The sequence below is a fragment of the Coccinella septempunctata genome, chromosome 8, assembly GCF_907165205.1.
Source record: "Coccinella septempunctata chromosome 8, icCocSept1.1, whole genome shotgun sequence".
In the NCBI taxonomy this organism is placed as follows: Eukaryota; Metazoa; Arthropoda; class Insecta; order Coleoptera; family Coccinellidae; genus Coccinella; species Coccinella septempunctata.
The window spans coordinates 24728751-24756031 of NC_058196.1; the positions used below are offsets into that span (position 1 = coordinate 24728751).

The following is a 27281-nucleotide window of genomic DNA, read 5'->3' on the forward strand; positions in this document are numbered from 1 at the left end:
AAATCGATGGAATGCTAGATACCGTGTTTTGAGTGAGGGACGTGAAACAGGTTCATTGGCGTAGCATGCGACGGGTTTTCACTGGACGGATTATCGAAATAGATGAAAGCGCAACAATAATTTTGTCTCTTTTTATGGAATCAAATTACTGAACCGAAGGTGTTCAACTACGTATATAATTGAGATGCATTAGAAATAAACAACTGTTTTTCTCTTCCAGAGTCTTCGAAGTTTTCCCATTTCAAATCGAAATTTGAACTTCGGACTCCTAAACATGCGTAATATGTAAAATTTTTGCCCCTGAAATTGAAATCACAAAAATTCTGTTTTCAATAGGTATTAAAAAACTGATTCGCCATAATCTGATTGTGCATTTATTGTATCGTTTATTCAATATAATAAGACGAATTTAAATAAAAAAAAATATATAGGTAATCTGAAACATAGTATTGTAAATATTTAATTCAAAATAAAATAACAAATCACAGTCAGGTGTGTTGACAATTGTATATTTCCAGCAGATTAGATTAGCAAATAAAATAATTATTTTCATCATTGAAAAGGTCCCTAAATGTTTTTGGGGAAATTTATTTTGAAGCCATAAGTATTTGAAATAGGTACTACCTTTGATAATACGTAATTTGAATGCAAATAAGAGATATGTATTCGTATTTCAATAACGTATTTTAAAAACAAGTGATTCAAATACTACCCAACCCTGATTACATGTGGACGAAGAAAAGTCACATTGTCCACAATCAACAGTGGGCAGTGGCCACAGTGGGCCGTAGAGTCAAAGAGTACCAAAGAGTTGATACTCTTTGTTAGATTAGAGATGCTAGCTTCACACGCTGTCGTGAAGTAGCCACGCTTTGACACTAGAAACATTTTCCAAATCATCCGACGTCAATCAGAAATCATAACCATCAATCAAGTAGTCCAAAGTGTCGTTTTCTGCAGCAAACTAACATCTTGAGATCTCAAAAAAATTCCATTTGAATGAACGTTTAAAACCAGGATTTTTTTCCGAAGATTAAACCGTTGTTAAAATGTGCATCTATCACCAGACTCCAATCTAGCAATTATAATTACTGTGGTACATTTGGAAATCAAATGAGGAAGGAATCAAAGTTATTCAAAGACTTCATGACTGCAGCGTATCTGCGAATATGAGGCGGAACAAAGTTTAGATAATATTGAATAAATATTTAGCGAATCCTTTTATCCTGTTCTATGGTGAAAGGCATGGAATTCACTCAGATAAAGCCAATATCTACGCCACTGTTAAACAACGTGGTCATAACAACTCCACTATCATCACAACCTGACTCACTCACTGCCTTGTAGCTATAACTCAGTGTAGTAGAAATAGAAATCCAGTTGGTTGGTGGCTGCATCAAAGTGTACTTGCACCGCTACTCTCTTTTGTTTATACGCCGATCGCATTGACAATTCGGTGACCATTAACACAGATCGAGTTTTCTTCCTTATCCTGCTCTTCCAAAAATGGCCCGTTCGTTTGTGCCTGTGTAACCGGTGGCTGTGCTGTGTTTTGAATCTGTTCTGTTTGTTGAAATATCCTTTTTGTTTTCTCGAACTGTGGATAACATGTCATGGTGAGTTTGTTGTTTGTCTGCGTTCATATTTGTTTTTTGAATATGACAGATGATGCTGGAGAAAACCTTGATTTTTCATATCTGCAAGGTGTCATTAGATAAATATTTCAGATAACATCTTATCTGATGGTAAATTTATGAATTCCACCTAATCTCCTTTTTGTCACTTCATGAATGAAATTGCTTTAATTTTATCATCAGGTGACAGTGAAATATTTTATTTTTTCTGTCGAACTTTTGTCGTTTTTTTCTTTCTTTTTCGAATTTTGTAGAAGACAAATACAAATACCATATACGAAATTCGCTTAGCGCTCTCTCAACAGGAAACTAAGGATGTGCTATTTGATTACCCCCAAAAGAACAAAAAAATTTACTAATGCATAGCATGGATGTCAGTACTTTGAAGAGAAAAAAAAGAGTATTGCAGAAAATATAAATTACATTCGAATAACCACGAAAATTTTCCGCTTCATAGAAGCGAAGGCTACTTTGGGTTTTGTTATGGTCCAAGAGAGGATCACTCTATCAAGTACCAACGTAAATAATAAAATTGAATGGACCTCCTCACATGTTGCAGATGTAATTTAATAAAATATATCTGCCAATGGCTCTATTATAACCCAATTTGACCATTGAAAACGTTTGTCCATCTGATTGACACACAAGAACTGCCGTTATCATGTTGTTAAGGTTAATTGTCTAACCCTAATTTGTTTTATTGATGTTGAAAATTCGCCAGTGACCTGTCGAATGAATCGTAATTTATTAATGCCTGGGTTTATGCCTATGGTGTGTCTCTTCATTCCCGCTCATTTGGACCAAACTTTTGTCAGCGACTACCACTTTTGATCGTACCACAAAAATGATAACTTTCTAGAAATAGTAATGTACTTGAATTAATCTGTATGTGGTATATTTTGTCGAGTATTTTATATACTCGCAAATAGTCATATAGATACGTCAGGAAAAGACTGAAAAGAAAAAGCCAATAGGTTGGTTGAAATCTCCAGAATTCAGTTTGAATATTGGATAAATGAGACGATTATCAGAATCAATAGAACTATGTATTTAGGATAACTTATTATTCCATTGTAATATTGAAAAAATTTTATATTGAAAAGAATTGGTTAATATTTCACGATTGGAGTTGGAGACTCGAATTTTAGAATGACTAGAAAACATAAATCTGCTCAAAAACTGCATCACATCAAGAATTTTCCACATTGGCTTGTCGTAGACGTCAAAAATCACAATTCCCACGCTTCTTTTAGGGTTTACCGGTTCGAGATGATTTACCGAGCACGGTACGGTTATTCGTAGTTTATTTTGCATTTTCCGCGGCCCTCGAGATGCGACGGTTCGCTTATAGAGCGATTGCCCAACCCTCAAAATAAGACGAATTTCACCTCTCATCTTTCCTTCTCGGTGGTTACGAAGTTAAGAAGTTATTGCAAGAAAATGCTGAAAACAGTAAAAACTGAGGTATTATTTAGGAAAAGTATACAGGGTGAGTCTTTTAACAGTAGATTCTTCAGGTCGATAGAAACACTTTTTTCCTTTACCATTTTTTCCGAATCGGCTCGGTTCAAAAGATACACCCCGTGTTTCATAAAGCTTGATCGGGGAATCAATGCTTGATTGAGGAATAGACGTCGATTCGTTTTCAACCGATAATTCAGTCAAGATCTTTCAGAATATCATTCTCGCATCAAGTCCATTCGATTATTCTCAATTGCTAATTCTTCAACATATTGAGAAATGAAAAAGTTTCAGTTATTTCGTTTTAGAAATCAAGTGACTGTCAATTCGTTGATCGGACAATAAAAAATCTACTGCTGACATATTTATACGAGTCAAAGACTCACTGTATATGGTATCCTTTTCTGATAAAAAAGGAGAGACAGTCATCTTGAAAATGTTGATCTCTTAGAAAAACATATGAAGGTAACACTGGCATATTCTTGAAGATAGGTGATGGGAAGAACTTTCCTACTTCCTACTTTGTTTGATACCATTTCCGAAAGAAAAATTCAAGGAAAAATTTGAAACATCCTTATTTCATACCAATTTGTTTGTGTTTCTGTTGAAACAAATATATCTTAAAATATCACATTATCTGTCTCATTATAAGTAACTCGTCCTATTATATTCTCCAGGTGAAATCTCAGGTGGTAAGTATGCATGATCACCGTCGTTATCATGCCCGATAAACAGGGTATTCCGCGAACTCTAGATTCTGGTAATTATTCCTCAGGAATTACCTGTTGAGAACGCGTACCTACTGATAACAAACGGCGGACCAGGAAGTTGTGGTATGCTCGCTGTTAATTAGGTAGGTTTGTTCGTTACTGACCGTGCCTCCTACCAACTGTAATCGGTGAATGCATTTTGAAGAGATTTCTCACTTCCTGGATTTTCGCTTCCTGTTATTTATGCAGAATAGCCAAGTGGATTCTGCACTGAATAATTTGACGTTTCCTCAACTGATACTGATGACGTTCAGCATCACCTTTGTCTGCAAATATAGGTTGGAGATGTGAATTTTTGAGTTTTTCATATCGGTTGAGTTATTCATAAACAAATTTTTCCATTAGGCACTGATTTAATTGCAAGGAAAGTCATGGCGTCGGGGTTGTGGATAAATCACATCAACACTGTTGCAATTTGCTGACGAAGGTCTACCTTTTCACAAACCATGCTAGGATAGAGGGTATTCGTACAGAAATGGAATTATTTCGAATAATTATATCTTCGTGTATTTTGTTGGCTACTTGGAACAGAGAGCAAAACAAACTCAATTAATTTGCCGACGTTTCGTCAAATTTATTGACATCTTCCTTGGCTAAAAATCAAAAAACAAGGGACATAGTGAGAAGAAGGAATCAACAACCGAACAAACAACAAAAACGGTCCGATTAAAAACTACAATGATTGACAATTGAAACAGTAATAAAAAACACAAGTGGAATGAAAGTGAGAAATTACAATAAATAATTTGAAATGATGGACAGAAAAACTATTGAAACAAACATACAATACCTCAAATTGATCAAAAATATCTAAATTCAGACATTGTTCCGTGAACGAAAATTGAAATAATTAGGTTCTTCATTAAAAAACATCATTACTGTATCAGCGATGAGTTAAACAATCAGAATGATTCTAGACAAGCAGGCAATCATATGAGACGCAAACATAAAAGATTTAAATTAATTTATTTTTCTCATATGTCTCATATGTTTGCCTGCTTGTCTGGAATCATTCTGATTGTTTAACTCATCGCTGACACAGTAATGATGTTTTTTAATGAAGAACCTAATTATTTCAATTTTCATTCACGGAACAATGTCTGAATTTAGATATTTTTGATCAATTTGAGGTATTGTATGTTTGTTTCAATAGTTTTTCTGTCCATCATTTCAAATTATTCATTGTAATTTCTCACTTTCATTCCACTTGTGTTTTTTATTACTGTTTCAATTGTCAATCATTGTAGTTTTTATCGGACCGTTTTTTTTGTTTGTTCGGTTGTTGATTCCTTCTTCTCACTATGTCTTTGTTTTTTGATTTTTAGCCTGTGAAGATGTCAATAAATTTGACGAAACGTCGGCAAATGAATTGAGTTTGTTTTGCTCTTTGTTCCACGTAGCCAACAAAATACATGAAGATATACTCAATTATTGGAACAATTAATTGAACCACCTCTATTTGATTGGTTTTCATATATATATTTCGAATAATGATAGTTTTTAACAATTTTTTCTCTAAAAATTATATTGCTGAAAAATTCTGTTATTGGTCATCATGTTCCTCCCATACAGGGTGAGTCTTTGACTAGTAAAAATATATCAACGGTAGATTTTTCAGGTCAAAAGAAGCACTTTTTTCCTATACCGTTTTTTCCGATTCGGCCTCAATAAAAAGATATAGTCATTTTAATTTTTCATAATGAGCTCTGCCACCCCTGGAGAAAAAAAATTCCCTCCAGAATAACTAGCTAAATCTGTGACACAACATATCTGTGGATCTTTTAAACAGTGTTGTATTCCGCCAAAGTAAAGTGGCAAATGTGAAGAACTAGCGGAAAAATTAGTCAAAAGATCCACAAATACGTGTGAGCTGACGAATGTTAAAAGGACTAGGATCTCGAGTAAGCTACAAATCCTTCTCAACAATAATTCATTCGTTACATTCCATCCAATATTCGCGATATTCCACAAGATTCCTTCGGAATGATCAAAACAATTCTACGACCGTGGTGTGATGTTGCCACACTGACGTAACCTACCACAATCTTTCCGGATTTCTTTCGTACTGACCTCGTTCTCCAATTGAGTATTCCTCCAAATCGATTAATGAGTTTCCATTTCACCCACGTGCCATCACGAACCACCTATTGACGAAACTTCGAAACGTCCTCATTATGAAATTCAGCATTGTTGCAGATCAGAATTAAACTGGGCTGTTAGAATTATAACACTTCGTTACAGAAGTCTCGACTCAGGGAGGTTTTATGGTTTTATTAATATTTACGTGCAAGCTTTATGATCATAACTGCGGTCAGATTTTAACGCTTCTTTGGATTCTCGAACAGAACGAGTGGTCGAACAAATAGAGCAGAATTTCAACTTAGTTGTTGAGTCTGAGTGAAAAATGGTTTACTTTTCATTGACTTGGTTACATTAATCCATATTCCAAAATTATATACAAGGTGTCTGTAAACAAATGCGAAGGACTTGGGGAGATGATTTCTCGATGAAATAAGCAGGGGTAGTTCTTATAAATTTTTTCGAAATCGACCTCCCATCCAAGATATAGCCCTTGGAAGGCGTTGACGAGTTTACAGTTTTTAATTTTTTTTACGGGTTCTAAAAAACAATGGGTCATAAAACTATACATGATATAAAGCACTAAGAAGATGTTACTCACACAATTTTTTTAGATCTCATAACTTTATTATTAGGGGTCGAAAATAACAAAATCTTATAATTTTCCTTCGAAAGTTGTTTTCGTGGTATAGATTTTCGAAATTCTCTTATGGTTTTCCCGAGGGTTTTCCATTAAATTCTGGATAAAAAAGTCTTATGCAAAATTTCGGTTCAGCCAATATTTTTCCCGGAATAAATAAAAAGTTCATTTCATTTCATCTCATAAAAGTGTTCCATAGAATGACTACCTCCCGCTAAAATACATGCATCAACTCTGCCTCATAGACCTTCGTAAACTGCTTGTAAGTTTTTATTTATTCCGAGAAAAGTATCGACTGTATCGAAATTCTGCAAGAGCCTTTTTTTCTACAGAATTGAATGGGAAATCGTAAAAAAATTTTATTTTTCGAAAATCTATCCCACGAAAAAAATTTTTGAAGGAAAATCATAAGGGTTGTTATGATTGTTATCCTAATAACACATCTAGGAGATCCAAAAAAATTATGTGTGTAACATTTACTTAGTGCTTCACATTATGTATAGTTTTATGAGTCAGTGTATTTAAGAACCCGTAAAAAAAAAATTAAAAACTGTCAACTCGCCATCGCCTTCCAAAGGCTGTATCTTTAAAGGAAGGTTGATTTGGAAAAAAAAATTATAGGAACTACCCTTGCTTATTTTCATCGAGGAATCATCTCCCTAAGTCCTTCACATTTGTTAGTAGATACCCTGTATACATTTCCGTACACAAAAAATATACAGGGTGTGGCGTAATGAATGGATAATATGGAGCCTGCGGGTAGAGGACTAGTTTAAAATGAAGAAGAATTGAACAGAATTCAAAATAATTCAGAATCTTGGCAAAGGATCATAAATATTATCATCTGAGGAATAAAAACAGGACCGCATTTCGAAAAAATGAAAATATGATTTCGTCCTGTTCCTATTCCCTTGTGACAAGTGTGCCATGCAAAGTGAAAATTGAATTCCTTAGAATAAACTCTGTACATAGTTTTTCAAGGCAATATCGAAATTTGTGTAAGGGATGTAAAAAATATAGATTTTGGAGCTTGAATGAAAAATCATGATATTCTGGGTACTGCACTGAAAATATTGATATTTCATGAACCGTTTGAAAGGGCTTTCTGATATGAACAAACCCATAAAATTTGATCGAAATCGGACCCTGCACTACAGAGTTATGGCTATCGCCATATTCATGAATCACCCCATATCTCCGAAACTAATAGCCTTATAATACAAATCAGGCAAGTTTTTTGAAAGGCCTGGATGAACTGCAAATTACACCACTTCTGCAGAAAAGTACCTAACAAATAAAAGTCAACTGAAAGTATGTTGGGATCACCGGAAGTCTAAACTGTCCTTCAAGAAGTTGAATGACTTTTCTACGAACAACAGAGTCTCATCGGTGGAGAAAACGGCGCCACTGTTTTTTGCCTTTTGAAACACTTCAGCGACTACCTGGATTCGCCTCCAGAAAATATAACCTCTTTCATGTTCGCTTTGACAGAGTGAAAGTTTCTTCTATGAAAAAAACTGATACCTCTCCAACAGATGGAAACTGTCATGAATCCACGATCTTTCCATTACTTTGAACATCTTTGCGTGCCACTTACTTCAAGCGAGAGTTGCCACCAATAACCCATTATTATACCTGATTTAATTCGAGGAATTGTTATGATAAGAGACCATTACAATTTCCACTGCCGCTTCAAAGTATGCAACTGCTCATCGATACTGCTTTAATGTAACATGATATCTCGCATTTTTGCCTTTCGTGTCGATGAAAATACGAGGCAGAAGAAAGTGAACAAATAGCTTCTCGTCAAATCTAAGTGGGTTAAGTTCAGTGTTCACCGTAACTAATTTCCAATGATTCATGAAGAGGGAATTCCTTTGTCTATTGGGATTGTAACTGGCGTCAAAGAATTTGGGGATTTCAGGTAAGACGGTTTCCTTGGAGTGTGTGAATTTACCTGTTCCTGAGATCGTCAGGAAATCTTTCGAAATCGCATATCGCACAAACTATACTGTCTCTTTTCATTGCATCATTTCATTATAAATTCTCTATTCAGAGTGAGTCTTCGAATCGTACAAATATTTTAGCAGTATATATTCTTGAGGTCAAAAGAAACACTTTTTTCCTTTACCATTTTTGCCGAATCGGCTCGGTTTAAAAGATACAGGCTGTTGAAAAACGATAAAGAAACATTATTTTTAGTTGTATCAAAATGTATCAAAATGTATCAAACAGTTTTATCGAATGAAATGAATATAGTCATAGTCTTTCCTTTACTTTCTTTTTCGAACACAAGACATCAACCACGCCTTCCAGTTTTCCCATTTTGACCATTACGTACCATAAAAATACCAAAAAACTAACTCGGACTCTGTTTGATGAATACTTTAACTTTTTGCCTAATAAAAGTATTCTTTAAATTTTCTCGTATAACGCTCCATTTTCGAATAATTTGATGTTCAAAAGTTGAAAACGATCTGTAAAATTTGAAAAATTTGATACATTGACCGAATACAACTCTGTTTGAAGAATCCATAGATGTGTATTGTCATAGATTTAGCTAGTTATTCTGAAGGTAATTTTGATTTCCAGGGGTGGCACAGCTCATTTTGAAGACTCAATTAAAATGGCTATATCTTTTTATAAAGGTCGAATCGAAAAAATTGGTATGGGAAAAAAGTGTTTGTTTTGACTTCAAGAATCTACTGTTAAAATATTTGTACGAGTCAAAGACTCACACTGACTAAAATATTGGAAATGGCGAAGCTAATCCCCTCAAGTCCGTTGCGTCAGATGGGTTAAAGCCGAGGTTGAAGCGGACAGTATATTACCTTCACACCCTGAAGACGCTATTTTGATTGAGAAACATTTATAGGGGTTGAATACGTTATCCTTGCGAAAATCAGGTAATTAAATTAAGGACTATCGACCATATCAATTCAATCAAAAAGAATCCCATTTTGAAATCGTCTATATTTGCATAATATATACAAGAATGTGGCGAATGATAGTTAGGTAGTCTCTTCGATATGAAAGCAAGAAAACTTGTAGGTGTATAACTCGTTATTATTTATGCACTTCAGAGAATGAAAGGATACCTTAAATCCCTCATGTGAAGAACTAAACTAGATTCAATCCCTGAGGAGTTGAAAGTCATACTAACGCTTTCAAGACACATTATAAGTACCTACTTTTCGATGTCAACCCCCCATCATCAGTTGACAGTTGACAGTTTGGTACTTTACGGACAGGATAGTAGGTACTGTCTATCATAACTACATAACTTCATTTTATTCTCAGTTCTTCCAGTGATGAAGTGCCTAAGAAATAGTTTATAAATCACGACATTAAACTTATTTTGGCCTCAGCGAATTGGGATCAATAAAGCCACTTCAGTACCTAGGTAATATTATATATGTTAGAATTAAGTAAAACACGTGGTTGGTACTTTTTATTCACAAGGTAAAATGGCGGTCGGTTATCTAACACGTGGAGGTGCACTAACAAAAGGGTCAGGTAAAATCGTACTGCTCGACAGGGAAGTTAACCAAATTATCTATTCGGCCTGTGCCAAGAGAAAGCAGGTAACATTGGAGCACAGAGTTCACAGAGCATAGGTTCTAGCTCTTATTTTTCCTTCGACATTCGTCGTCGGTCATTATCAGTATATTTTAAGGGGGGTCAAATTAACATTTGCTAACACGGCCATACTGACCACTGAAACGTCCTCGTTTCACTTAGTAGGCATAAACAATATCTTAATATCAAACAACATTGTTAAAGGGTGCTTGTAAACATAAAACAGTTGAATCTTTGTGTACATGGCTCTGTTTGATGCGCTGGCTCGCGCTGCGGCATTATTATAGGTGGAAAAAAGAGCCAAGCGAGAAAAAAACCACCACCGCTTACTGTTTACAGATCAGGTCAGCAAAACACTTGGAATTTCAAAAGTTGATAAAATTGTCATTTACAACATATACACTGTTAAATTAGGTTTGTGACATTGCACATAAGTTAGCCTCTACTAGGGACTCCCGTCCAGACCTTACTTGTCAATTGCACAGAAGTTAGCCTCACTAGCGACCTCCCGTCTAGGCCTTACTTGTCAATATCACAACTGTGAAATTGAACAGAGGTTAGCCTCAACTAGGGACTCCCGTCCGGACCTTACTTCTCAATTGCACAGAGTAAGGGGCACTAGCGACATCCCGTCTGGGCCTTACTTGTCAATATCACTACTATAAAATTACACAGAAGTTAGCCTCTACTAGGGACTCCCGTCCGGACCTTACTTGTCAATGGCACAGAAGTTAGCCTCACTAGCGACCTCCCGTCTAGGCCTTACTTGTCAATATCACAACTGTGAAATTGAACAGAGGTTAGCCTCAACTAGGGACTCCCGTCCGGACCTTACTTCTCAATTGCACAGAGTAAGGGGCACTAGCGACATCCCGTCTGGGCCTTACTTGTCAATTTTACATATTCGTATTTAAAGTACCGAAAACTTATCATGGAATTTCAAGTGCTTTGGAAAACATTCAACATAAAATGAACATGAGACAATACAATGGATCATAACATAACAATAAGAATCTCATAAGGAACAGTATAGAACATAAAATCTGATGGACATGAGAATATTTCACTTCATCATGGCGCATCATTGAAACTAGCACTCACTCATCACTATTTGCTTTTTTTTAGGCCAAGATCTCATTGGTTCTATTCTGGACTCCTACTCTTCTCAAGGCATATAGATCGTTTGGTAGGACTGCTTGCACTTCGAAAGGTCCAATAAATGTTGGCTTCAGTTTTTCTTCATTCGATAGATGTCACCTTCATGGAAATTTTCTGATTAACATCAATCGGTAACCTAACCTGGTGTTCGAGGCCTGCCAGCGTTATACTATACTCCTGGATTGCTCAACGGGAACATTTTACATTCTTGAGAGCGCTTGTCTTGTGTAAATCTTCATAAGAATTCACGTACACAACAGATCAAACTTTTGCAATTGGCTTTGATTTTCCTGAAACATAACAAAGCGCCAGTATCTTATTTTCACTAGGTATGTTTCGACTAAGTTAGTCGACTCGCTTGAAAATTTTTGTTATTTGACAATATTCGATTTATTCAATACTTTACTAATCGCTCGTCCAATCCTGACAAGTCTAGATTCAAATCTAATGTGCTAATCGATTGTTACGAACACTGGGTAACTAGAGTTTGACTGAACTTGTTTCTCTCTTTTTCTTAACAAAATAAAAATCTTCAGTATGTCCCTTTCTATCACAGAAATTACATTCAAGACTGGAATTTTCAGTATTAGAATTAAAACAACGTTTCTTCACAATAATCTAACTTTCTATGCCTAAATTTTTCACAGTTCCTACAATTCCCATGAAAGGTTTTGTCTGATTCTGTTTTCAGTAGCTGCTTCATTTTTCTAGTTTTCTACTATTATCTGAGACTAATATGGAGCGTCGGAATCCTATGAAGAAGGCAATTTCAGCTGCTGCATTTCATTCTTAGGTTCTTGCACTAATAATCTATTCTTAACTTCTACATTAGTGATATCATGTGCTATCAAGCTCAACACTATTTTCCACGGAAACTTTTCACAAAGTTTCCTGATCGAATTCAACTTGGCATGAGCATACTCTACTAACGAACTAAAATTTGCACTACTAATCAACATGCTAGCTTTAAGCCTCGTGGCCGGAGTTCCTTTCTTAGGGAACGCTATCTCTAAATTCCTAGAAAATGTTGACCAATTTCTAACTATCGGTTTCCAATTTTGATAAATTTTTGGCTGCACGGCCTTTTAGGGCTTGCCCACAACAGTATCAGACGTACCTGTTCACGAATTTAATTTGATCAACTTCCTCAATCCACTCCTTGGTTGAAAAGGATGTATCGTCGGGGTCAAACTGGGCTAACGATAATTATGCGGTCACCACGTGGTCGGTGTCGTTCCTTAAACTAAACATTTTGGCTAGCAACTCCATCATCTTCATTTGAAGTTGGGCCTGGTTCTCCATTATCCGCATTACCGAAATGGCTTCACTTTCTTCGGGAGCTTTGTTGAGATTTTGCTGGTCCATTTCGGCTTATTCTTGTAGATTCTCACAAAACACAAACGATTTTCACTCACAAAATAGGATCCTCAATTTCTTTTCTCGAAAGAAGAAATTTAATCCCACTTCTGATGTTAGAATTAAGTAAAACACGTGGTTGGTACTTTTTATTCACAAGGTAAAATGGCGGTCGGTTATCTAACACGTGGAGGTGCACTAACAAAAGGGTCAGGTAAAATCGTACTGCTCGACAGGGAAGTTAACCAAATTATCTATTCGGCCTGTGCCAAGAGAAAGCAGGTAACATTGGAGCACAGAGTTCACAGAGCATAGGTTCTAGCTCTTATTTTTCCTTCGACATTCGTCGTCGGTCATTATCAGTATATTTTAAGGGGGGTCAAATTAACATTTGCTAACATATATATTATTATTCCTCATTTGGAATCTTCTCAAAACTGGTAAATTTCAGAGCCAGTAAACTCATTATCCTTCTTAAATATGCTTAAATTAACAGTTGTGGATTTGGACAGAGATATTTATAATTACCGTGAACGTTTATGGTTTCGAAATAATAATCAGCTACCTGAGAAATAACTCTCCATTGTTAACATTCTGCATGATAACTATCCTGAAACACGTGTAGCTGATTGGACGATGCTCGTTATCCCATTCGAAAATTTGCGCAAGGGTCAAAAAGGAACCTCGAGGTGTTTCAGTCAATTATTCTCTTATTAGTGTCAATGGCTATGTGGGAACGGTGTGATATAATGACCAGGTACTATTCTTGAACTGTGACTTTTATCCTTTAGTTTTAGTTAATTCTGATAATAATGGGATTTTTTGTTACTATTCACAACAGGGGTCATTGGAGTGTTAGGAAATTTATACTTATGCTTTCATGGATTTACTTCTCCTCATTCAACGAATATTCTTGTGCGAATTTGTGGATCAAATTTTTTTTAAATGTCCATCGAAAAATTTCTTTTTCTTTTAGTTTCCATATCCAGTTATCGTTCTCTTTTTTAGTACCAATTTGATAAATTCATAACGAAATAATTACATGGGCTATTATTTTATGTTTGTCTTTTCCGAGTCTTTTTCTTTTCTGATTTCGTTAAAATAACACGAATCGTTAAACATTGGCGATCCAGGTTCACATTCAAAAGTATTGAGAATTTTGGAAAAATCATAATTGCGTAATTAGTAATGACCTAATATATAAGTGAGCTGCGCTTCGAAGCTGAGATCCCTGAAAATATCAAGACCATCCACAATTTATATTCATGAAACACCTTGAAAAAAATATCTTGCACCAATCTATTTCGTCACTCAGAGTAATCACCCAATGACGAAACAAACCTAACATTTTCAACGTATTTCAAAGTTGAGAAATGCGATAACAAACACCACCAAGTTTTTAGCTTGGTCTATGGTAATCAGGAAACTCAAATCCTTTGCACTTTCAACCGCGACCACAAGGTGTTGTCATTATTGTTCGTATCGAACCAACTTACGCCGACAAGAAATATTATAATTCATTTTTTACCGTCTTGGGTGAATAATGAAATGAAACGAAGTGAAAGGCGTCTGTTTGCTCTAATTCAATCGTTCAATAGAACAAAAAGCATTACGCAGAACGAGGATGGAAGGCGACTTCAGTTGCTGCTAGCCATCTTGAAGGTCCTCATTATGTTCGACCATGTCCGTATGGGTTTTCTTGGGTATTTGGGTCGAAGGATCCTGTTGGATTTCTTTTTCGGCTTCCTGGGAGTCTTTATGGAGTCGGGGCTGATCTCAAATTTGCAGATTTCGGCATATCTGCAAAAAAAATTATATTCTTACAAGAGAGTGAAGATTATAATAAACTTATAGATGCTCCAAAACATGTTGTGAATTTGAGGAAAAATTTAAATAGTAAACAGGCTACAATTAATACTTCTCCAACATATAACTCTGTCTGGCAATAAAATTGACTGTTTCCTTTCCGTCGAAAATACGTTGGCTAGATTATGGCAAGAATTTGACGTTATGAAGGGTGAGTCCTTGACTCCTACAAATATTTCAACAGTAGATTTTTGAGGTTAAAAGGAACACTTTTTTTTCATACCATAGCCATTTCATAATGAGCTATGCCACCCCTGGAGAAACAAAATACCCCTCAGAATAACTAGCTAAGTCTGTGACACTACACATCTGTGGTTCTTTTAAACAGAGTTGTATTCAGCCAAAGTTCCCAATTTTCCGAATATCACAGATATTTTTTAGTTTTGAACATCAAATTATTCGAAAATTATACGAGAAAATGTGAATAACACTTTTATTTTACAAAAGTTCAAATATTCATTAGATAGCGTCCAACTTAGTCTCAAGAGTTGGGTTCTTTGAATATTTGGTTTTTTTATGGTATGTAATGGTTATAATGAGAAAACTGGAAGACGTGGGTGATATCTCGTATTCGAAAAGGATTCATCAAATGAAGAAAAAACTATATTCCCAAATTCATTTCATTCGATGAAAGCGTTTGTGAGATAGAACTAAAAATAACATTTTTTATGGTTTTTCAACAGCCTGCATCTTTAAAAACGAGCCGTTTCGTTATGAATGGTATAGGAAAAAAGTGTTCCTTTTGACCACAAGAATGTACTGCTAAAATATACTAACTGACAAAGAAACTGCAACACCCAGAACGAGCTGTTTAAACTTTAAATTCATTTTGGTAAAACATAGATAGCATAGCAAGGAGTAAATGATTAAAATTTGAAGAAAAAAATGAAGGGTTTACAAATTTTGTTATTAAATTTGTTAATAATGTGTTTGTCCACCGCTGTTATGTATACACTCCTCAACACGTCTTGGCATTGATGCAAGAAGATGGTCTATTTCTTCTTGGGGGATACTAACCCAAGCTACCTGTACTTCATGTCTCAGAGCCGCCAAAGTCCGTGGGGGCTGGGGTAAATTTCCAAGCCTTCTACCCATGATGTCCCAAACATGCTCTATGGGCGAAAGATCGGGGGATCTGGGCGTCCATGGCAAAAGATTCACATGGGTCGCTTCAAAAAAGTTCAAACTAACTCTGGCAACATGAGGTCGGGCAATATCTTGCTGAAATATTGGATTCCCAAGCCGGTTAAGGTAAGGAAGAACATATGGCTCCACTATTCGTTGAAGGTAACGCAGCGCTGTCATGTTACCTCGAATAAACACTAAAGGTGACCTACTTCTATGTGCAATAGCACCCCATACCATAACGCCTACTGTCCGATGACACTCAGCATCAAAATGAGGTTCACGTCTTTCTCCTCGACGTTGTCTTACCCTTCTTCAGCCATCATGTGCGCCCAAGGAAAATCGAGATTCATCAGAGAAGACGACCTGTGCCATTGCACATTCCAATGTTGTCGTTCTCTGCACTACTGTAATCGTTGCCGTCTATACTCAACCGTAAGAGGTAACACAAGATGAGGTCGATAATGCTGCAGTCCAAAAGACCTTATACGGCGGTAAACCGTTTGAACAGTTACAGTATGGCCTTGTTCTCCTAACCACTCATCAGCCAAAGATCGACCTCTTGCAAATTCTCTTAGCTGGGGCATTTTAACAATAACTAAACATCGAGCTGAACATCGACGTTGGATCTCCTCGAACAGCTGGTTTGTAGTAAAATTCAAAAATTTGCAAGAACCGACTACAATATTCAAGTAACAAAAAATGTTCACATAAAAAAACCTTCACGATTTTTTCTCCAAATTTTAATCATTTACTCCTTGCTATACTATATATGTTTTACCAAAAAAAAAAACTAAATTAAAACAGCTCCTTTCTTTGTCAGTTAGATTATTTGTACAAGTCAAAGACTCGACCTGTATGGTATTGATATGAAGTTACCTTCATTCTTCTTTTCTACTTCCGGTGATAATCCGGAAGGATCAACAGATCCATCAACGAGATCTCTTGCGTCTACGGTTACGCACATGGCATCTGGTCCAAGCGACTACTTTACCGCATTTCCTTTTTTCGCGCTCGGTCAACTTCTCGCCTCGTCCCTGTTACCCAAACACCCACATCTCAACCTATAGAGCCATCGCAGTTGCGAGATCCGCATTTTATTCATCATCATTTCATTCGACCGAAACTTGCCATCGCCGCGGCAACGTAAGCCCCGAGCAGCCATCATCGAACCAGAAGCATTTCAGTGGGTCAACGGCTGGTTTGTCTCGAAAAGAATCACGATTTCTAAAACGCCAGCGAGCCGAACGTGTGTGTTTTGCGAAACGCGTTCGTTATATTCGATCACGGGTTGATTTAGCAACGGTCGATAGATTTTGTGTGGCATCCAACTATAGCGGAAGGACCATGCATTGGAATGCCTATAGTCAATGGAAACAAATGCGAAGGATACTTGTGCCAGGCAATAATAATGCATGCAGAATAACCCTTCAGAAGCTAAATTGCTACTGAAATTGGATAAGAAGATGTAGATTGGTACTTCATTCACCTCATGAGGAAAGCATAACTGGTTCTTATACACCATTTTTCTTCATTCCTACCTTCAATGGTAGAAATGGTAGAAAAAATCATTCTATCACCCTCAAAAAGACTGGTACCAAAACCTCACTCTTTGTAGCTAAGAGGTGCTTGATAATCTACCTCATATATTGAGCAAAGCTTCGTCACATCATTGAGACGACTAAGGCAATTAGAGGCTTGGAACTAACTCAGGGAGGAGGACATATTTTGAGCAAAATTGTAAGCCGAAATATCCTCAAACCTAGAGGTGTAGGGGCTATCACCCCTAAATTCTTCATAGGAAATAGAGGGTGAGCTAAATTTCAATTCGAAGACAATATGTCTTCCAGTTGAGGTATGAGGGTTATAGCCCTTACACCTAGGTTTGAGGAGATTTCGGATTACAATTCTGCTCAAAATATGTCCCCCTCCCAATAAAAATTTACCAGTTCCTGAATTTTCTCTGAAAACATACCTGTCGAGACAAAATTGGCCTGGCAAGTTTTCAAATTGTCAGCTCCTGTAACTACTTCGAGGACTCAATAAAAATTTGCAAACCATAGTATTCATGTAGATGGTCAAGTGATCTTTCAATTGAGGTATAGCTCACCCCCTATTCCCTATTGGAAATTTAGGGGTGATAGCTCCTACACCTAGGGTTGAGGAGATTTCGGCTCACAATTCTGCTCAAAATATGTCCCCCTGTTCCGACATTTTCTCTGAAATCATCCATGTCGTGACATAATTGGACTGGCAAGTTTTCAAATTGTCACCCTGTATATTTTCATCAGGAATAAGGTTCTTTTTTTCCTCAATAATCTATTGTTAAAATATTTGTACAAGTCAAAGACTCTCCCTTTATATCCACACCAAATATCTGTTCGAATTAATTTTCCCTAATTCAAACCGCCCCTCATGGATATTTCCCCTGATGAACCGTCCCAATTCAGTCCAGCATCTAGATCTCTCTGTTGAGTTCTGAGCCCGTCTGAGCAACTTTATCTTTATGAAATCTTGTGAACGGGTCCACGTGCACCAATGCCCTCCTTCCTGGCTTACTCCTTCGAGCAGTTTTTAAATAAAACCAGTTTGGTTCTTCCGGTCGCTACATACCACTAAAATGACCGGCTTCTGCTTATCCTTTCGCTTATGCAATACCGGAGAGTATAATAATGAGTAACACTCACGATCGAACTCCATGTCTAAAATTGCGGAGCAAAATGTTACTAGCTCGTAGTGGATAGTTGGGAAAATTGAAGGTTATGGTTGTGCCGATAACACGATAAGGAAATTTGCTCAGGTAAATGAACCCTGGAATCTGGTTGAAGAGTTAGATCTGCCAGATATCGTTTTGTGTAAATACCCTTAGTGGGCAAGATCCAAGACCTCAAACAGAGCCATCTCACCTACTGAAATCCATTAGATACGGACAGTATGTTAAACCTCGGGAATATTCTTTTTATTTTTTCTTTCGTCGGAAGCAGATGCGCTATTGACGCAATAAAATAGTAAATAAAGGACTCTGGGAAACCCTGAACATACGAAATATACCTGCTGGAAGTTCTGCGGATTCTTATGCAGTGTGGAGAAATACCCAAGGGACTTCTTTACGGTGGCTGACTTTATAAAACCGTTAGATGAGGATGAGTTCATGGTTTTGCGATCACCATTGAACACCGGTTTCTGAAAGTTGCTCCATCAGATCGCAATATGGGGAATTAACGGAATTATCTATGTGTACATCGTATCGTATCTAGATGGCCTTCGGAATCTCAAAAATAACCGACGTCGAATCGATATTTTAACAGTTCTCCCCGGCAAGCAGAGGAATTGCCGTTTTGCATGATAAATAACAGAAGTTTCGTACTAAAAGCATCTCAAGTGGGTGAAGGTAAACTCACCTACCTCACCTTCACACACCTGAAGATGCTATTGTGATAGCGAAACACGTGTCGTGGTTAAAAAACTCATATTTGTGAAAATCATATAATCTTCTTTTGGTTTAATTATGGATTTTCATCAAGTATCGGCTACGTCAAATCAATATTACGAATACTCGTAAGTTTCCTGTCTTATCATTGTCAATTATGAAGTGCTCACGCCTCAATTGGCAAAATACAATAATGAGAATAAAATTCAGATGCATACCACCCGCTGATATGAATATCTACAAGTGTTACGATATGAATTGAACTAGCCAATTTGCCATCATCAGGACAACTAAATGGAGAACGTTCCACCGAAGAAAACCAGATGTTGACCACGGTTTCGATCTCATTTAACCTCGTCAGAGCAACACAACTTCTTCTGCGATAGAAAAACGTTTGGAATTGATGGACTCTTGTTGAATACTGGTAGACGCTACTGAGTATTGTCGAGAAGTACTAAAGCGATACCCTTATCGTAAATTATTTTCAACGTTATACTGCAATTGTGAGATTATAAATTTTATACTCGTCTGTATGGTATAATCAGAGAAACAATTTTTTTATTAATTCCAATCATTTTCTTGAAGAAGAATATTTTTCGGAATTAAAGATTAGGAACATATTCATTCATTGAATTTTTTGAAATGTGCCTGGCTGGTCGCCATATACACATGGAACGAGCTGCGTTGCAAACTCCGTCACAATATCTGATTATCATAACAATCACCAAACATTTTCGAAATATTTTCTTCACAAACGTCGACAACAGAAAATATTCAAAGACACTTTCAACTCAGGGAGCTCCAAAATGTGACGTGAGGAAAAGTAATCATCTCACCCTAACGACCATTTCGGAAATATTTCCACTGAATTTGGATGTTACAGTTTGATATAGAACATATTCTTTTTATCACATTTTATGATTATTTACCCCTTATCATGAAATATTCTTTTATATGTTTGAGAACAAAACAAACAGTAGGGAAAATTCAGCGTATATTATCATTGTAAACGAAATTATTATACAACAATTAACGAACAGGCTATCTGAAAATAAAACAAGAATCTGAATAATAAATAATTGAACTCAACAAGAAATAACATTTCAACAAACTAATCTGAAAACTTAATGCTGACTTAATAATATATGTACATATATAATTATTTAGTATATGCCTTTTCTTCGCCAATGACCTAAGTCTCCCAAGTCCTCAGAAGCCTGCATTATTTCAATCAGAAGTTTTTTCTACTCCTTACTGATACTGGCCCCTCTTTGATCTCTTTTATTTCCGTTTCTATCCATCTTTCTTCGCTGTCTTATGTATTATGAACAAGTAGTAATAAAAATATATCAAAACACTTTGAACACAATATTGAAGTATTGAAGTTTTCATTCATTGAGTTCAATGTCAAAATAATATAACCTCAGAACTACATACCACAGAATATGTTACATATTACCAACATAATTTACATCTTTTTCATTGGTGTATTCGTTAAAGGACAAGACACTATCATCGACAAACCTCACTCTGTCAATCCTATGGGAAAAACTATTCCATCGAATTCGAAGAATAGGTATCACGTCAAATTATGATTTCCTATGGGAACTGAAAGCATGGGATCATGTTCCTATAGGATCTAATTCCTACACATTCGAGAATCGAGACCCTGGTAGTTTAATTTTGCTGGTATTTTCAATATCTATCAGTTAGTTTTAATAATTATAATAATATTAAAACTCTTGATTACTTTCAGCACAGAAAGATTTACCAAATTTAGAGTTAGAGACGCCCAATGTAGACTTTCTCAGTCCCAAATTCTGATGACATCAAATTTGTTGTGGAGTTTTCTAGCATCGATTCATTGTCATTCATATTTTATTCAATATTTTTAAGACGAGAAAAATATCTATCATGTATTTTCTCTTCATATATTGTCAAAGAATTGTCGTGTTCATGAGAAATTATTCATCTTGTCACTGCTGAAGTGGTTCATAAGAAACAGAAATTTTCACGAGGTTGATACTCGCAGAGGGAGGATATCAGGATAAGGCATTCAAACACGACAGACTGCGTGTTTGGAATAAATGAATAAGAAATACATATCACGGATGAAAATAAACCTAAGCCGACATAAAAGGTCAAGAAACCCCTTCAACGACAATAAACTTGACAAACCCAGAATTACCTACCAAACGTATGCATGTACACATTGTGAAAGGATGATAAATGTGAATTGTAAATTATTAAAACACAGTTTATAGGATGAGAATCTTTCGCATATATAGGAAGTAAGGTACGAGTTATGTATTTATAAAAAAAAATTCATATAAATAAAGAAGGCTCCTCGTATCAGAAGAAAATATCTGCAATTTTCAACAAGGCTGGACTGGATGATTATTTAAACATTCTCCATATACAACCGACCCTTCACCTGTTCAACATTTTCGTGAATCATATGGGGAATGACATTTACTGTTGCACAACGTCTACACCTCTTCTCTTTACAAACTTGAGTCATAAACTGACCCTGAACCTGCTTAACCATGACTTAGTTTGGACACTCGGGTTGTTTCGATAGATCAGCACTGTTATTTTACTGCCGAAGAAAGCTGAAAATTTAATTTTGGTCACGTGATATCGGTCGCGTATCCAAGTAGCAATATTAAATGAATCTAAGGCGAAATTTATGACCTTGACATTTGATGATGATGTTGAATAATTCAAATACACTGTTTACTAAATATGACTCTGTTGACAATATTGCGATTGTGTTTGTAATATGCGTTTCTACCATTTATTGCTCGAAATATCCTGCTCCTACCACGGTTAGTAAAGTAAAAAGTTAGACCAATAAAAGAGAATGTAAAGCGTTGATTTTTAGTCTCAATAATAAGCTTCCTGGTAGTGAAATAAGCTCCATTTTACATAATAGGTTCATTATGGAATTACTTCTTATTGAACCTCTACAGATCTTAACCGTTTCTCAACTACTACTAGTACTACTACGCCAATTAGTATAAACAGAATCTTATAGAAACACCACGTATCCGTGTTGAAAAATAGCAGTCGCTGATGAATTGCTAACATTCTCCAGACTAGGATTGAAACGGAACAAGGCTTTGCATTTTAATATGCCACAATTTCGCCTTCATGCTTGAAGTGTTATTTATTATTTATATGCGATTCATTGGTATAACCGTATATGTGTCTTACAACCTCACAATCATTTCAGTTTTCTCCTTCGTTGACTTCTTCAACCTCGAAGTTGATTTTATTTTATTTTCGAATAAAGGCTGATGTTAAACATAGTTTCTGGTTTTAAAATTGGAGAATTTTTTGGATAAATTCATGTTTGAATTATCAGACTAAAGAAAAAACTTCATAAATACAGGGTTGAATCGAAAAATATAACAAAGAGACTGATTACAACAATAACAACTAAATTGAACTACAAGAAGTGTAGAAAATTTCTTCCTCTAACAATGATACAACTTCTATTTAGTAATAGATAGTAGTTTTTTTCTATCTAAACGTCTAGTGACTAAAAAATCATGAATTTTTTTCTCGACATGACTAGTGTCAATTACACACACTTCTCTAATTTTCATCGAATTAGACATCAAATTATAGCGAAACTTCAATTACTAATATTCCATGTCTGTATCCAGAGATTAAAGCAAAAAAAGTTGTACATGATGTAGCTATGATTATCTGTTTGGTTTCACTTTCTACAGAAAATTATGATGACTGAAATGAGGAGGCGGATTGCATCTAATAGCAAAACTATTAGTTCTGTTCACTGAGAAAATGGCTTACAGTGAAAGCGTTCGAATTTTCTTCTACGAATTTTCTGCCAATTACAATCAATTTAAACGTTGTATTCAAGTTATATTAAAACCGGGATGATCAAGAATCTAGACTTATACTGTAAATATTCCATTTACTGGATCACTGGAATGACACACTGTAAGTTATGGCGAATAAAATACCTAGAACCTAGGCGAGGCACGTAAATGGAGCTAAAGGTCAGCCCCCATTCCCTGGACCTGTAATTGCCATTATCGCTTTTATTCAATTGAACTCGAATGTATTAAGCGGTGAACTGCCGTGAGAGGTACGATTTACTTCGAATTGTTTCTCTGCTCTGGGATCAATTGCCCACATACGGAGAATGAAAATTTCTTAGGATCGTCCTTTCTTGTTGAGCTTCGAAAAATTCTCAAAAAGATGGGTCTTGTCAAAAAACTGTCAAGACCGAACGGTTACACAGAGCTCAATGAAATCTAAGGATTTGTTACTAGAAGAGTTGCTCTTTTGTAATATGTGTCACATTTAGATTTAGGATGATTCTTCGACAATTTTCCAAAAAGATGGGGTCAGTTAGAAACGGTTGATGAAATAATACTTTTCTGTACATTCCTCGAAGAATATTTAGGATGCTTAAGACTGTCTTGAATTTCAGTCATTTGGGTTCCAAAGATTTCTGTCTTATCCGTAAAGAACAAAGGAAAATTAAACAATTTATAATCTCTGCACGAAAGCACATGTATCACGTATGGCCATGCTTCTACAGTCCCTGGCCAGTTTATTAGACGCACTGAGAATTTTTTTTATATTTACTGGTATTGCCCGAGGAAAAAGCAGAATATTTGAATTTCATTTCCACAGAATGTCAGTTTTATCTACGACTCTCATTAAATTGTTCTATTTGGCATTTATTTTTGATGTTGTAGTATTAATACTTAAGTATGAATCAGTACTATGTCTTCCAGTGGATGTCTTGCATTCTGCAGGTTCGGACGTTATTTCGATAATCCACATAGGAAATCATTATCTTCGAATGCAGCAAACCGAACAATTCTGCTTTGATAGTATGAAGCTCTCATAGCTACACAGGGTGGCTCAGCAAAATATTAGAATTTCATCTTTAATCATCAATAAATCAATATTTTTTATCCAATATGATATATTATATGTAAAAACCATTTACAGATGAAGTATATGTAACATATACATTCAATTTAATAATTCAATATTGAGATTTTGCATCGAATCAATGCGTCTAATAATATGGCCAGGGACTGTATAGTAATCTTCCATCGAAATTCGTGCTCAATGTTATCTTCAATGTCCATCAAACGATCCTACGAATTTGCATGAGGCAACAATCAAATCTACTATTTAAAAAAAAATGTTTTTCATGGAATATCGGATAGCGACGACAAAAGATGAATATAGAATATTGGTTTATCAAAAAATATGAAGATACTCGTGAAGACATTAAGCACTAACACAGGAGTCTTGGAAATCATTATTTGGTGTTACGACCTTCTCACAAGAGTCACAAGTTTTGACTTCACAACTACTAGTCGTCATTGGCTTCGTATTTTTTCGAATATTGAGAAGAAGTTTTAGAGTAGAGTGTATATAAGCACGGAAATATTGCTCGTTTTGCCTAGGACTGGAAGCAAATATCGTGTTTTAACTTTTGATTTACTCACCCTAGTACAGAAAGCAGATATTCACAGTGGGACGTTGTCAATTTGAAAGTTGATGACATAATTAACCACGAAATGAAAGAACTATAGGAGTGTTCGTTCACATTGTTGAAAATATGTATTTACTTTTCTCGGAATCTGTCATTCGAATGACGTTTCGTGATGTGAATGGGTAGCTTAGATAATCCGTATTTACTATCACATTATTATGCAAATTTTCGTTAGATTTCACTCATTTCGGTATTCTACGAGGAGACTGTCACAAATTCCCGTTCTGATCTGACTACCAGGTTAATATTTCCTAAGTAGTAGTTAAAACATTGCCTTGTTGCAAATTTATTGACTTATTCCTTTCTTCATTGTGATTACTATGAGCATTAGCTGAAGAAGAGTAGCTACTATCTCATCGGTAACAAATAATAGAACAAGAATTTAAGAAGAGGAATTCAATTGAACTCCATTCTCTCCTAATGAACATAAACGAGTGTGCGAATGTAGGTTAGGCGTCAATTATGAAACAAGTTATTACAAAAATGTGGTTTACGTCGGGAAAATAATTAAATAAATAATTCAGTTTCGGAGATATTTATAAAAATAATCTTAATTGATATTATACTATAATTCAACAAACCTAACAATACTCAAAAACTAAAGAAAATTGCTGAATAAATGAGTATATAGTCCATTCAAGAATTATTGACATCTTAGTAAACCTTGAAAGTCCAGACGCAGCTTAATATATGATCATCAAAACTCTTCAATGATTCATGTAGTTTCAATCACAGAAATAAAATATACAGGGTGTTGATAAATAGAAAGCGAGATTATTTGATGGGTAATTCCTTGTCAAACAATAATGGTGGTCTTCCATAGAAATTAAATTTTTTGAGCAGCTCCTGTTTTGTTACAGCTCTCTGAAGATGGCACCTGAAAAGCAATTTTCAATTTTTTTTAGAAACCAGAAAACCTGTAGAAAAAAATTAAGCAACCATTCAATTGGGCAATAAAAAATTTTGGTGGTATTTCCTATAGTTGCAAAGGGTAGAAAAAGTCACCCATAAACTTTGTTACGCAAAAAACTTTTTTCGTTATTCATAGTATATACCTAATTGAAAAATTTATTTTTGATAGCTTGATTCATTTTAAACAAATGCTGACATCTTTCGTAAACTATTCGTTTACACCTTGTATAGTTCATGTTCCTTTATTATAAAAGATTAAACAATTCTCCCATAGTATATCGTAAAAAAACTAATGATGAGCATTGAGGTTCCTCGTATCACCTATAGCATTAGCTCAATTTGTTTTACACAGAACCGCAATTACATAATTAGTGATGTTATGTAAGGTCTAGGAATTCATTTTATAATTTATTAATGTACCACATCTTCACTTTCATACGTGCCTTTATTTATGTGAGAATTTTCTTCCTTTGTTTGCTGGAATTAGATCATTAATATCACGCATTCTTGCGTAGGTCATGATTCACTCTCATTGAAACGAAACATTCGATGGATGACTCTTAAAAGCTTACAAAAATAGGCAAAATATATCACAAATAACTAAATTATTGTTGAAAAGGATCAAATAATATGAATCGTTCCAAAATTCTGATTTTATAAGGTGATATGAACCATCTTCAAGAGTTTGACAGTTTGAGAGTTTCAAATTTAACTGACGATCAAATTAAAGCGTTGAAATTAATATTGCTACACTCATAATCATTTTTTTCCAACATATATACTTACAAGGGTTTGAAACCTCCAGTCTCCAACCCATTGCAGTGTTTGCCTCAAAATAAATATTACATCCAGCACATATCTTCTTTTATTTTCTTTTGCTTATTCTCTTCATCTATTGGTGGAATTTACTTCACAAGGGTGGAAATTTCAACTCTTCATAAGGTTGGAGAATTATGTTAGGAGTGCTTCAACAAAGTAGTCATTTGCGACAAATTTACCTCATTATTTTTGGTCAAGAAAATTGCTTTTGGAAATTAGCGGTCTATTTGTAAATCACCCTCTAGATCTAGACATTTCATTTGTTCCAACATAAACAAACTAAGTGTTCAACTGTTTTTCTCAGGTTGCATCATTACAAGAATCACATGCAAACCGATTTAATTAATTGATTATGTAATTATTGATCGAAATATATGCGAATTCTCACAATAATAAATGAGTCTTCTCATTATACCTTTGTGTGTAAGATTGATTGATGAATATTTGGAATGAAGAGATTTATGTCCAAGTGAAATAACTACATCATATCTAATCTAATTGCGTTGCATGGGAACGATTGTATAATTAAAACACGCCATCATCTTGTGCAGTAATAAAACAATGCTTTCAGAGAATATTTGTGTAAATTGTCTTATAAGTTTATTGCATTTATTCAATTTCAACGTTGATCCTTCAATAGGAATATGATATTAAGAGCTTATTTTTGTGAAATTAGTTATGAGCTTATGACCCAATAAATTTCTGCCTTTTCAGCTCTTACCTATACGATTTTAAATTATTTTATCTCAAGAAACAAAGTAAGGTATATTGAATCCTGTCTGAAATTATAAAAAGTCATTTTTCAAGAACTGTGATGCTCATTTTTAAATCTCTAATTATTTCAAAGTGAAGAAATAATTCTTCTCCTTGTCGGTTCTGCATTCTTGGAAATAATCAAAAA

General features: G+C 35.3%; 1 protein-coding gene across 1 annotated transcript in view; it reads left to right on the forward strand.

Moving 5' to 3' along the window:
• The first annotated feature begins 1317 nt into the window (after positions 1-1317).
• The window catches only part of LOC123318482 (mucin-17), a 40162-nt gene continuing 14198 nt past the window's right edge, over positions 1318-27281 (forward strand). The window contains exon 1 of the mRNA XM_044905114.1: positions 1318-1616. The gene's annotated coding sequence lies outside the window, so the exon portion shown is untranslated. The remainder of the gene's footprint in view (positions 1617-27281) is intronic.